The sequence below is a fragment of the Mesoplodon bidens genome (assembly GCF_964165515.1).
Source record: "Mesoplodon bidens genome assembly, contig: HAP1_SCAFFOLD_266, whole genome shotgun sequence".
Classification (NCBI taxonomy): Eukaryota; Metazoa; Chordata; class Mammalia; order Artiodactyla; family Ziphiidae; genus Mesoplodon; species Mesoplodon bidens.
In genome coordinates this window covers 395,784-410,448 of record NW_027671364.1, presented here as the reverse complement: position 1 = coordinate 410,448, position 14,665 = coordinate 395,784, and the positions used below count along the sequence as shown (strand labels likewise).

The 14,665-nt window shown below is 40.0% G+C and overlaps 1 pseudogene across 1 annotated transcript in view; it reads right to left on the bottom strand.

The window, feature by feature from the left end:
• Positions 1–10,468: 10,468 nt before the first annotated feature.
• LOC308611490 (ferritin light chain-like) overlaps positions 10,469–14,665 on the bottom strand; it is a 124,692-nt pseudogene continuing 120,495 nt past the window's right edge. The window contains exon 2 of the transcript in view: positions 10,469–11,152. The product of the transcript in view is annotated as a ferritin light chain-like (transcript). The remainder of the gene's footprint in view (positions 11,153–14,665) is intronic.

Sequence of the window (14,665 nt, the reverse complement as noted above, 5' to 3'; positions counted from 1 at the left end):
TTCACCAGTGTTTTACCATTGACTGCCCCTCTATGCTGCTTCCAAAAGTGAGAGTGTGTGATAAGATTTTTACTTTCATTTCTAAAGTTTGTTTTTTTTAGGTGAGTCCTGTTCTTCCTTTTTCTTTCAGCAGAAATGAAATCCCAGGTAAGTATAAGTATTCAAATATTTGATCAGTAAGTCACAGTTATCTCCAGTACATTAAATAACTTTCATCAAAAAACATGTTATAGGTGAAAAGCTCTGAAGGACCAGCTATGTATATGATAATTATGTTTCAGGCCTTCTAGGGTATTATATATAATAACTTGTCTTCTGGTCGTGGTCTTGAAGTCTTTATGGATTCAGCCTCAGTAGTAGCGAACTGCACTGCTACTTGGTTTGGAGTACAAATTAGACTTTAGCCCTCCTGGAGGTTGAGTTTTTGGTATTGAAAACCATAGGAATGAAATTATTGTATTTCATCAAAGGATCGAGGGCTTGAGGCTTAAACAAGCCAACATATGTGTGGGAAGCAGTCAGCCTTGAGAGCAGGCTACGGACATGCCAGGCATGCCGCCGCTGCTCGAAGGGACTGTCCCTACTTGTTCCCCTCCTTGTTCCATTCCACGGGAGATAAATCACCAGGGCCCAGAAATCAGAAAGAATGTAAAATGAGACAAGCCAATCTGTCTCCACCCTGCACGTGCAGGTTATTTTGGATGATTCTGGGTTTATGGGTTTTCTCCCAGGGAAGTTATCCTTGAGCCGAGACAGTCATTAGATGATGTAAACCACCGTCTGGCAACCTTCCCTTTTCTAGTCGATATAATCTGCAACTGTAGCATAATAAAACTTGCCTTGCAACCGTCAGTTGTCTTGGTCCTTCTGACCCCATTTGTCGGTGCTACTTCAGTTCCTTACCCCGTCCCTTCTGACCCTGGGCGGTGAAATCCTCTTTCTGAGGCTGGTCCGCGGCAAGTGGCGCCTGAACAGGGACCTGAAGCGTGAAGCCAATGAAAAGAAAAAGAAAGTGCAGGTAAGAGAACCCTTATGCAAAATATGTGTGGACACGAGTAAAAGTGAAACTAACAGAGGCATAAGGCAACAGTCAGAAGTAAAATAAGATGGGGCAAAAGGGCTCAAAGGAGCGTGAATTATTTGCTCCGGTTTTACTTTCGATGCTTAAAGCTCGGGGTAATAAAGTTTCTACCTCACAGTTGACTGAATTTTTGCAGCATATCCATGATGTATCTCCCTGGTTTCCTGATGGCGGCTCTGTGACATAGAAATCTGGCAGAAAGTTGGAGAAGATTTTAAAAATTATTATGAGTCTCGAGGGCCTACTCATACTGCCGTTGTTACATTTAGTTTGTGGAATCTGATAAAAATATGTTTAGGTTCTTCTCATGATAGTGTTGATTTGAATGTAAAGTCAGAAAAACATAAGCCTCTGACAGAAGAAACGACTGTATTATCAGCTACTGTGTCGCCACTTCCTAAACCAAAAGAGCTAATAAATTTAAATATTTCAGATGAAGAGGAACATTTTGACTTAACAGATGAGGCTTTTAAACATAAAAGAGAGAAGTATCCTGAAGATGATTTTCTAATGGCTATAATAGATAAGTCAGTGAAAAAGCTGCAAATTAGTAAGGACTGTCTTCCTCAAAATTCTCCATCTGTAAAACTGCTCAGTCCCTTGCAACGTGCTGTACAAGCAGCAATAAAACGAGGAGAAGATCCTATTTTCTGTTGTCCTGTCACGGAAAGACCTGATCCTAATAATCCTCAACAGGCTATTAGGGAGCATCAGGCTCTTCCTTTTAAAGTTTTGAAAGATTTAAAATCTGCTTGTGCTCAATATGGGCCCACTGCTCCTTTTACTACTGCTATGGTTGACACTATTACAGGAGAAGCTCTTCCCCCTGCTGATTGGCAGTCTATTGCACGAGCTTGTTTAAATGGTGGAGATTATTTAATATGGAAGTTTGATTTTTATGAACGGGCTGCTGAACAAGCAGAAAAGAATGCTACCCATGATATTCCAGTTGATTATCATATGCTGATTGGGGAAGGACCATATATTTCTTTACAAGTTCGATTAACTTATCCCTTTGTTGCTTATCCTCAAATAAATCATTTGGCATTACAAGCCTGGAGGAAATTATCTTCTACACACAAAACTGAGGATCTTTCAAAAATTAGACAGGGACCTGATGAACCATATGCTGATTTTGTAGATAGATTGTTACAGCCGGTGGGGAGACTCATTGTGGATGGACTCACTGGTACAATTGTAGTTAAGCAACTTGCTTTTGAAAATGCTAATAATGCATGTCAGGCTGCGATTCGACCTTGGAGAAAACGGGGAACATTGGAGGATTATATTCGCCTTTGTGCAGACATTGGGCCTGCTTATATACAGGGTGCTGCTATGGCTGCAGCATCAACTAAAGTGGGGTTTAAAAACAATCCAAAGAGAACAAAGACTAGTTTTAAATGCGGAAAGGCAGGTCATTTTGCTGGAGAATGTAGATCTTTTCACTGTAACCCTGGTCCTTCCTTCCCAACTCAAAACCCTCCAGATGGTCAGAAAATCCCTGGTTTATGCCCTAAATGCAATAGGGGAAAACGTTGGGCACGCGATTGTTGGTCGCTCAGTGGCCCACAAGGATGGAACACCACTGTCGGGAAACTCCTCCCGGGGCCTTCCCCGGCCCCAACAGATAATAGGGGCAATGTCTGTGTATCCTCCTCAAACTATCAATCAGACATTAACCAAAAACAAAAACATACAATATCTTTGCTCTCCAGAGAAACAGCAGGAAGCGCAGGACTGGACCACAGTACCTCCGCCCGATATGTATTAACTCCTGAAATGGGTCCTCAGGCCTTCTCTACGGGCATCTATGGACCTTTACCCAAGGGTTTGATGGGACTACTATTGGGAAGAAGTAGTGTCACCATGAAGGGTTTAACTATTATGCCAGGAGTCATAGATTGTGACTACGAAGGAGAAATAAAAATCATGGCACAAACTATTAAAAATATAATAATGATTTCTCCTGGGGATAAAATTGCACAATTGCTACTTTTGCCCTTTGTACCTCATGGACAAATTTTACAACATCAAAAGAGAGACACAAAGGCTTTTGGATCATCTAATGCTGCCTACTGGATTCAGAAGATAGGGAAAGAACATCCAGAAAGGAAATGAACCATTAATGGAAAGGTTTTTTCAGGTTTGTTAGACACTGGAGCTGATGTCTCTGTTATGACACAGATTCACTGGCATAAACATTGGCCCGTTAGTCCTACTATTACAGAACTTCAAGGAATAGGACAGAGTTCTTCTCCTATGCAAAGTAGTCAGTTATTATGGCAAGATAGTGAGGGCCATTCAGGATACTTCCAGCCTTATGTTTTGCCTAGGCTGCCTTTAAACCTCTGGGGCCGAGATATATTAAAAGAAATGGGAGTATTACTTTATAGTCCAAATTCTCAAGTCTCTAATATGATGTTGGATCAAGGATTTCTTCCCACAAAAGGGCTGGGAACAAATCAACAAGGACCTGTCTATCCTATTGATGTGAAAATAAAATATGATAGACAAGGTTTGTGTTTTTCTTAGGGGCCTTGGATTCTCCTCCACTCACTGCCGATCCAATTACTTGGCTGAGTGATGACCCTGTATGGGTGGACCAATGGCCCCTCACAAAGGAGAAATTAGAAGCTGCAGAACAATTAGTACTGAAACAATTAGGGCATTTAGAAATTTCCAATAGTCCTTGGAATACTCCTATTTTTATTACCAAGAAAAAATCTGGAAAATATAGGTTATTACAGGATCTAAGAGCTGTTAATAAAACTATGCTAATAATGGGAGCTCTTCAAGCAGGCCTACCCTCTCCAACAGCCATACCACACGATTATCATCTTTTAGTTATAGATTTAAAAGATTGTTTTTTTCACTATTCCTTTGTTTCCTGAAGATAGAAAACATTTTGCTTTTAGCTTGCCTTCCTTAAATTTTAAGGAGCCCATGAGGAGCTTTCAATGGAAAGTATTGCCTCAGGGCATGGCAAATAGTCCTACATTATGCCAAAACTATGTGGCTCAGGCCTTAACTCCTGTGAGAAAAAGGTTTCCAACGTTATATCTCATACATTATATGGATGATATACTTTTAGCCACTGATAATATTTCTTTATTAGAGACTGCTTTTCAATTTTTACAACAATCCTTACAATCATTTGGCTTGGTCATTGCCTCAGAAAAAATTCAAAGACAATCTCCATTTTTCTATTTGGGAAAATATATTGATAACACTACCATTAGGCCTCAGAAACTGCAAATTCGAGTTGATAATTTAAAAACATTAAAGGATTTTCAAAAATTACTTGGAGACATTAATTGGCCAAGGCCTTCCTTAAAACTTACTACTGCTCAATTAGAGCCTTTGTTTGATATTCTTAAAGGTGACTCAGCTCCTTCTACTTCACGCTCTATGACTCCAGAAGCACTTCAAGCTTTACAAGTAGTTAATAGAGCTATCAGCTCTGCACAGTTAACTCGAATGCATACTCACCTGCCAATTTCTTTAATTGCTTGTCCAACACCTCATGTGCCTACTGCCATCTTATGGCAAACTGTTGGCATTATTGAATGGATTCATATGAAAACTACATCCTCTAAGGTTATTAACCCTTATTTTGAACTTAGTAGTAAGCTAATAATGCAAGGTAGAACTAGATGCTTACAACTTCTGGGTATAGAACCTTCTCAAATTATTATCCCTTATTCAGTTAGTCAACAAAATTGGCTTTTTCAACATAGTAATGAATGGGGTCTTGCTCTTGCAGGATTTTCAGGTGCCTTGGAATGCCATTACCCTGCTGATAAATTGATCCAATTCGACAAAGTTAACTGTTATATCTTTCCTTCTATAATTAGGCAACAGCCTATTCCTCATGTACCTTTGGTTTTTACAGACGGTTCTTCTTCAGGAGGGGCTACTGTAATCACTGACGACGGAACAAAACTCATTAAACAAACTTCCTTGACTTCAGCTCAACGTGTTGAACTGTATGCTGTCATGATGGCTTTTAAACATTTGCCTTCTATATCTTTTAATTTGTTTTCTGATAGTAAATATCTTATCAGCTTATTATTTCTTCTGGAGACTGTGACCAGAGGACATACTAATGACCCTGAATTATCATCCTCTTTTCGTTTGCTTCAACAGCTTATTCGTTCCCACGATGGCCGTGTTGCAGCTCTGCATATCCGTGCTCATTCTAACTTGCCTGGTCCATTGTCTAAACTTAATGTGACTGCAGATGTTTTAACTCGATCTAAACGTGATCTTTATCCTGTGCGTTTTCCTCCCAAAAATAAAGTTAAAGTTACTCTTCCTCCTCAATCTCTTTTCCCTAAAGCAGGACATATCCCAAATTACCGTCCTCCTCCTTTCCGTTCGTCATGCTGTCAAGAATGGCTAAGGTATTGCATTCATTATCTTCATACTGTTGATACTCATGGTCCATGTCCTGGACACCCTCATATTATGGTAAGTTATGATCAAACTGCTTCACAAGCAGCACAGCAGTCGCATGCTTTACACCATCAGTCGGCGGCTACGTTACGCAAAGAATTTTCCCTTACTCGTGAAGCCACCCGACAAATTGTTAAGCAATGCCCACAGTGCTTACCTCACCTTCCTGTTCCACATTATGGTGTTAATCCTCGTGGATTATTACCTAGTTATTTATGGCAAATGGATGTTACTCATATCCCGTCTTTTGGGAAATTACAATTTGTTCATGTCACTATTGATACTTATTCTGGTTTCCTCTGTGCTACAGCACAGACCCGAGAAGCTACTAAACATGTTATCACTCATTTATTACACTGTTTTGCTTTTGTGAACCTTCATTTTACAGGAACCAACATTACTCTTACAGGCCCGGCTACCAGCCGACGAGAGGATCTTAAGGATACCATCATTTGGTATAAAAATGGGCAAGCTATTAATATTAGAGGTCGAATCTCATATGCCTCGCCACTTTGGGATTCCGCTATTACTATGGCCAAGGTTCCAGGTGAAGATTCAGGAAATTATTTCTGTATGAAGCATTTACTTGGAGGACAAGGGATACTTATAGTTGGACATAAGGTTACTATTCTTAACAGAAAATCAAAACCTCAATTTCCTCCTTTTATGACCATTAACTTTGCTGGATCCAATTTTGAATGTTGCAATGCATCTTGGAATAATAACCAAATATGGTGTACTACAGATCATACCAAGGGGTCAATTCTTCTCTCTTCTATTCCCATCATAGATAGGTTTATCACATTTCAAAAGAACTGGGATATATGGAAACTAGCTCTAACTTATTCCAATACACCTGTTATAACTTGTGTTGCTCCTCCATATACACTTTTGATTGGTTCTATTAACATTGGTAATTCTTCCAAAGGAGGATATAATATTAGCTGTGTTCATTGTATTTTTAGCAGTTGTATGTTCCCTTCTGCAGGAACACAATCTGTGCTTATACTAAGGCAACCCATATATGTTATGGTGCCTGTACATCTGAGAGAACCTTGGTATGAAGATACTGGAGTACAGGCATGGGTGGAACTCTCTAAAGCCTTGCAGAGAAGGAGACGCTTTATTGGGTGGCTAATAGTAAGTTTACTTGCCTTGGCTGCTCTGTCTGCTACCGCGGCTACTGCCCGTCTTGCTCTTTCACAGAGTATTAATCATGCTCACTTTGCTAATCAATTATCTCAAAATACCAGTCTTGCTTAATCTTTACAAAGTCACATAGATTTACAGATTAATAACAAGTTAGATGAATTTAAAAACGCAATTTTGAGGATTGGAGATCAGATGGCAGCATTAAAATTGAGGATGCGTTTAGCTTGTCATGCAAAGTATACGTGGATTTGTGTTATTCCTTACAAGTACAATGACTGTATTTGGGAATGGGAAAAAGTAAAAATGCATCTGCTGAGTGTTTGGTCAGATAATAATATTAGTCTTGATCTTAAGAAATTAAATGCTGAAATTCAGGATATACAACATGCACATCTTGATGATATTTCACCAGAAGATGTAATTCAAACTTTACTGGATCATTTAAAGTGGTTAAACCCTTAGTCGTGGATTACTAGAGGGTTGTCAGGAGTTATTACCCTGGCCATAATTTGCCTATTATTGATAATAATCTTCTCATGTCTGTTTCGTATCCTCATGCTTCAGTATACTACTCTCGGCACTAAGCTTCATGGAATTATTTTGCAGCAAAAATTAAAAAATAAAGAAGGGGGACCTGTGGGAAGCAATCAGCCTTGAGAGCAGGCTACAGACATGCCAGGCATGCCGCTGCTGCTCGAAGGGACTGTCCCTACTTGTTCCCCTCCTTGTTCCATTCCACGGGAGATAAATCACCAGGGTCCAGAAATCAGAAAGTATGTAAAATGAGACAAGCCAATCTGTCTCCACCCTGCACGTGCAGGTTATTTTGGATGATTCTGGGTTTATGGGTTTTCTCCCAGGGAAGTTAACCTTGAGCCGAGACGGTCATTAGATAATGTAAACCACCGTCTGGCAACCTTCCCTTTTCTAGTCTATATAATCTGCAACTGTAGCATAATAAAACTTGCCTTGCAACCGTCAGTTGTCTTGGTCCTTCTGACCCCATTCGTCGGTGCTACTTCAGTTCCTTACCCCGTCCCTTCTGACCCTGGGCGGTGAAATCCTCTTTCTGAGGCTGGTCCGTGGCACATATGAATATGTTTTTGTCTTGCTGTACTGCACATATGCTGTCTAGTAACAGATATTTTGTCTGCTATTAGTGTTTTAGATTATGTCTTTCCAAAGCGCTGAGGCAGTGCACCTATTTTGATGTTGCAGCTGATGCCTGAACGTATCCTAGCTGACAAATTATTGATTAATAAAAACATGAATTTCTGAAAGATTTGTACTGTTAACCAAAATCTGAGCAAGGAGTCTCAAATGTAATTCTTAGCCAGAATTACATGTTAATGAACCATTTAACAGTGTAAATCAAGGAACATCAATGTAGGGATTTCTTTTCATTTATTTCTTACCTGCTTGAAATATCAGTTAAAGGTTGCCAGCTTGGTTGCAGATGAACAGACATTTGAAGTTCCCTGAACTACGTAATGTGGAATAGGATAGTAGACTTCCAACGCCCTCAAGGCTGTGACCTTGCAGCCATTTTACATAGCACATCATCCTCCTATAGGGATGAACCTTTCCCTGGCCCAAAAAGTAGCCACTCCGTTGAAGCTTTGCTTATTGTAACAGGCTTTTGTTTCCAGGTTACATGTCTGTGGAAGACTTAATTCTGAATAGAGATATAGATATTACTGGAAACTAATTGTTTTTGCTATTATACTCTGCTTTATCAAAAAAGTAAAACATTTAAATTGTGCTACAAAAATTCAGATGTCTTACAATCTTTAAACAATAAATGAATGAATTGCCCTTAAAAAAAAGAATTAAGCAGTTAGTTAAGCTGTTGGTCCCACATCAGACAAATTATCCTTATACCTCCTGTCAATATTGTTAACAGAGACTGTTATTTTATTAATCCTTATGATCCCATGATTCTTTCTTTCATGTTTCGGGGCACAGCAGGTGAGAGAGTGGGTTTGTTAAGCTGGGTGGGTTTATCCTTCTTTTATGCGTTCATTCAATTTTCTGTTCATTTACTTATTGTATACATATGGCAATAGAAGCTGCTAAGGCAATCATTGCTATTCTGCAAAACAACAAGGCACAGAAGCAGATGTCTTATTTCCGAGATTTCTCCCCCCAGGATTATTATGATTAAAGATCCTTTCCCCCCACTCCCTGGAGAGGACAAGGGGCTGCTCGCTGGAGGATTTTTAATGACTTGGGGAAAGGCTCAAATATCCCCCCATTATGGTAATCCACCCCAGGGGCAAACCACACAAGAATATTATGAATTTATTTTATTTTTCTATCCTTGCAAAGGTAATACTCAGCTCATTAGAATATGAAAACTATACTGTCAAATTTCAGAATTACATGGATGAAGAAAATCACCAAAGTGGCATCATATCATGTGTGTTATAGCTGTATTTACTATATTGACTATATTAAATATGTTGTGTTATCAATGTATTGTATAACTATATATTGAAAAGGCAAAATGCTGTAACGTATTTCAGAGAAAATAATTATGTTGGCCAACCCCAAATTGTACATTGTAGACGGGTCCTAGGAAAAGAAGATTCAATTCATAGTGAACAAGAGGTTAGCTTCTGTTTTCAGCCATGTGCTATTTCAAGAATTAAACATCATGAATAATACAGGATATAAGAGGAATAGTCTAAAGATGGAAAAGCACATTTTGATTAGGAAAGAGAATTTAAGTCTTTTTTTTTTTAAGGAAAACTGCCTTATTACTATGAGATAAGAAAATTGTTTCCTTCTTTTCTTCCTTGCTTTCTTCTTCTTTTTTTTAACCTTTTTAATTTTGGATATTTGACCTCTAAGCTGAGATGACTGAAAATGCCTCCTCTGGGCATCAACCTTTTTGAAAGACTTTTTCCCCCTCCCTGAGGGCTATTTGTCTCTTGGAGGCTTTGTCTACATTACTCCTCAAGAGGCAAGCATTTGTCCTTGCACTAAATGCTGACATCTCCTGATAAGAGGGAAGCTGCAGAGTAGAAGAATTGAAGGTCAGTATGTTGATATTGGTCTCAAGCGCATTGATGTACATTTGTGTATTGGGGAAGGGGAGTGAAGCTTGAGAGTGGGCCAGTGGGGAGGGGTAAATATTTTGTGATGCTGTCTACCTATGGGCTTATAAAGTTTATGGCTGCATTAGGAGGACAAGCATTACCATTAGCATGAAAAGTAGGGCAGACCTCAGTTGCAAAAGCTTCTAGCCATACACATAGGGCAATACGTAAATGATACACCTTATTGCATTCACCCATTCACCCTCCCCTGTTCACGCTAATTGGAAATTTCCATCCATTTCAGAGAAGTAACACAACTATCAATCATTTTCCCTGGCACGAATCTTCCAGGAGAAAGAAAATGGAATACACCTAGCGACAGAGCTCACGCACTAGTAGTCCATGTGTCTTAGATTTAATATCTGATGACTAGCTGCATTGAAGCCAAGAGGTGGTTCACAAAGTTGCTGCACATTAGAATCACCTGGGGAACTCTGAGACCTTCCCGTGCCCAGGCTCCTCCCTAGACCTACTGAATCAAAATCTCTGGGGCTGGGACCCAGACACCAATGTTTTTCTTCAAAGCTCTTTAGGTAATTCAAACGAGCAGCAAAGCTTGAGAACCAGCCCAATAATGGGAACAAACTTATTTCACACAGATAAAGTGGGGCAATTCATATGTTAAAAGAACGTGAATATATGTATATATTTCTTTTTTTCACTTTATTCTGTTTGTATTTCAAATAGGCTTTTTTTTTTCCTTCTGCAAAAAGCATTATTGTTTCCATTTGGTCCAAGGCTTGGGAGAGGGCTCCAGGGCGGTTACAAAGCTGCCTAGTGGCTGCAGAGCGGGGCTTCAGGCAGAAGCTCTGACGCCAGAGGGTCTCCTCAGACGCGGCTGGACTTCAGAGACTCCTGTTTGGCTCGAGGGTGAGCCTTTCAAAGAGATACTCGCCCAGCACAGCCTGCGGACCAGCCAGCCTGCGGAGGTTGGTCAGGTGGTCGCCCATCTTCTGGATGAGTTTTACCTGCTCCTCCAGGAAGCGGCTCTCCAGGAAATCACAGAACTGGGAGTCTGCACGGGCAGGACCCATGGCGCGCAGATCCGTTAGTGCCTGGTTCAGATTCTTCTCCCTAAGAATGGCGGCTTCCACAGCATCCTGGGTTTTACCCCACTCATCCTGAGAAGGCTTCTGCGCATCCTGGAAGAGGGCGCGGCCGCAGCACTGGTTTTGCATTTTCAAGAGGCGCTGGGCGCCCTCACACTTCTCCTCAGCCAGTTGGCGAAAAATGTGGCCCATACTGTCCAGAGTCCCATTGTTGCTGTCGAAATAGATGCTCAGAGAGAGGTAAGTGTCCACAGATGCATGTTGAACAGGCGGTGGACGGCGGCCTCCACCTCGGTGGAATAATTCTGACGAACCTGTGAACTCGTGGTTGATCAGTGATAAGGAGCTAAGCTCAAAAACTGGTGTTGGCCTGTCCTGGAGGCTGAGGATAGCTGAGTGTCTGATTCCAAAGGTTGCGAAAGGAAGAAAGGTTGGAAGGTGGTCGGGGGCTGGAGCAAGGAGCGTCCCTGGGTCTGTTCATTCCAAACACTGTTGAAGCAAAAGACAGATCTGCAGGACTGCCGAACGCACTGCCTCAAATAGGCTTTGATATAAATGAACAAGAAGTCCAAGCAAGGACAAAACTTACCCTTCCTCCCACCAAAATAGCTGGTGATACTAGAATCTAGATCTGGGAAGGGATTCTTCCATTGCTTTCTTAACATTCCAAGCCACTAGAGCAGTGGTTCTCAAAGTATGGTCACCTTGTAACCAAGCAGTACCCTATGGGGCCTTCCTAGGACAGACCCATCCCCCATATCCTCTATTGTAGTTTCTCTCTGAAGTACTCAGATAATAGTATCTCAGGCATATTTCTTGAGTTTTCAGATGCTAAAAACCACCACCCAATGGAAGAAATGAACTCCTTGATGATCATGAGCACGTAGCCCTCAGACCTCCTGGCACCTAAGGATGGATAATGTTACCTGCCTTGTGGCCTCAACATCAGCCAATCAGAGGATTGTGCACCAGCTGATCACATGCCCTGGGATGTCCCTCCCTCACCTGGCCTTTAAAAATGCATTGCTGAAATCCTTTGGAGATTTCAGGGGTTTTGGAACACGGACCACCCCTCTCCTTGCTCGATCCTGCAATAAACCTTTCTCTTCTCCAGACTCCAACCTTTAGGTTTGTTTGGCCTCACTGTGCTTCAGACACATGAACCTGCATTCAGTAACAACTTGACCAGCTTTACCAGCGTCCCCTGATAATGTGTCAGATATTCAAGTTTTAGGGCCCTATCCCAGCCCTATGGAATCAGCAACTCTAGTGGGGCTCAGTGATCTCTGTTATAACAGGCCCTCCATATGATTTTTATTCACCTTAAAGTTTGAAAATATCTGCATTGTCAGCTGGCCAAAGTGTCCACCAGCAGGTGAAGGGGAGTGATGCCTGGAAAAGATAGGGAGTAGCCAAGGCAAGTACAGCAGCATTTGCCGTGGTAGTAATGGAGAATGCCTTTTCTCCACTGGTTGGCACAGACTAGTATCTGGGAGCAGTGGCAGGGTTATTTAGGATGCTTTACAATTCAATGTAGTGACCGCTGTCCTGGTTTGCCAGGGACTTCCCCTGTGTGAACACTTAAAACCTCATCCTGGCAAACCCCTTAGCCCTGGATTTGAAAAACTTAGGGAATAACATGAAATTTAGGGGAAACATGATCTAGGATTTGGGCGAGTCACAAGTGCTAATTACAGCTAAGCAAGTATGGTCAGCATCTAGCCTTCTTTACCCCTTTGTGGGAAGGTAAATCTGATTGGGTGAAAGGACTTATTGTTAAGAAATCTTTGTAGAAACATCCCCTTCTGCTTAGTCTGCTGGTTCTCAGTTCTGGCTAGACACTGGCATCGTCTGAGGAGATTTAAAGTTATTTTATTGGTCTAGGATGACCAACAGTCAGTGTGAGGGTTTTTAAAAAGTGCTTCAGATGATTCTAATATGCAGCCAAATTTAGGTGCCACTGCTTAAGCTTTTGAACCACTGCTACATATTTTCACCTCATCTTCCTATGAGAATATCCAACTGTAGTTGAGGTTTGTTTGTTTTTCTTTTTCTTTTTTTAACTCTCTTATTATAAGATTTACTGTCTTAAATAAGACTGAATGTACAGAAAATCCTGCTAGTCCATCTGGTACAGCTAGATACTTAGAATAATATCGTTAAGATATATACCATTTAAGTACTGTGACTGGCCTTTTTAAAATTAACATATGCATTGAATTAGTACAATCTCTTTTGAAGTTGTCATGTTGGGGAGCTATACCTGTAATCTGCTGCCATTGCTAAATATCTGGACAACTCTTATTAGGAATTGTTTTTAAAAATCTTTAGGGATTAAAACCAAGAGTGCTGTATTATTTGTACTGGGACCACAAAAACCTCACAAAGTTTCCCCACTGTACCTTCTACCCCCATCTCTAACCCTTGGCAACTTCTAATCTGTTCTCTATCTCCACAGTTTTGTTATTTTAAGAATAATACGTAAACATAATCATGAATTACTTAATCTTCGGAGATTGGCTTTTAAAAATTTTTTCTTCAGCATCATTCCCTTGAAGTTCATTTTAATTTTTGCATATATTAATAATTTGTTCCTTTTCGTTGCTCCGTAGTATTCTATCATAAGATTTTATCACAATTTGTTTCAACATTCATTCATTGAAAGACATTTGGGTAGTTGCCAGTTATTGGCTATGATAAATAAAACTGCTATGAACATTTATGTGTAAGTTTCTGTGGGAACTTAATTAAGTTTTTGTTTCTTTCGGATAAATGCTCAAGAGTACAAGTACTGCGTTGTAGGGTGAATCTACTTTTAGGATTAAAAGAGACTGTCAAGCTGTTTCTCAGAGTGGCTAAACCATTTTATTTTCCCACCAGTGACGTGATATAACTTTTCTACGTACTCGCCAGCATTTGATGTTGTCACTATAATTTTAGTTATTCTCTGATATCTCATTATGGTCTTAATTTGCATTTCCCTAATGCTAATGATGTTGAGCATCTTTTCATGTGCTTCTTTGCCATGTGTATATTCTCTTCCATGAAATGTCTGTTCCTGTCCTCTGCCTATTTTCTAGTTGGATTTTTTTAAGTTGTTTGGAGAGTTCTTTGTATATTATAGATACAAGTCATCTGTCTCATATGGGATTTTCAAATATGTTTTCCCACTGTGTAATCTGAGTTTTCATCCACTTAAAAGGATCTTCTATGAAGCATTTTTAACTCATTTTGATGAGATACAATTTATCAGTTTTTGCTTTTATTGATCATACTTTCGGTGTCAAGTCTAAGAATTATTCACCTAGTTCTAGATGCCAAAGATTTTCTATTTTTTTTCCTAAAAATGTCCTGCTTTTACATTTAAGATTATGATCCACTTTGATTTAATTTTTGTGTAAGGTGTGGAGGTTTAGGTTAAGGTTCATTTTTTGTTTGTTTTTGTCAAGGGATGTCCAACTGTTTCAGTACCATTTTTTGAAATGTCTATTCTTCCTTGATAGCTTTTGCACTGCTGTCAAAAACAGGTTAAATGTATTTATGTCAGTCTATTTCTGGGTTCTCTATTCCATTCCATTGATCTATGTATCTACCCTCCAAAATTACTGCAAAGTCTTGAAATTGGGTGGATTAATTCCTCCCATTTTAATCTTCCTTTACAAATTGTTTTAGCTATTCTTCAGCCTCTTCTTACCATACAAATCTTAGAAAAAGCTTGTCTATATCCGCAAAAACCTTGAGGGCATTTTAAGAGTAATTGTGTTAAGCCTCTTAACTTGGGGAGAATTGACATCTTTATTATGTTGTGTTTCCTAATCCATGAACAA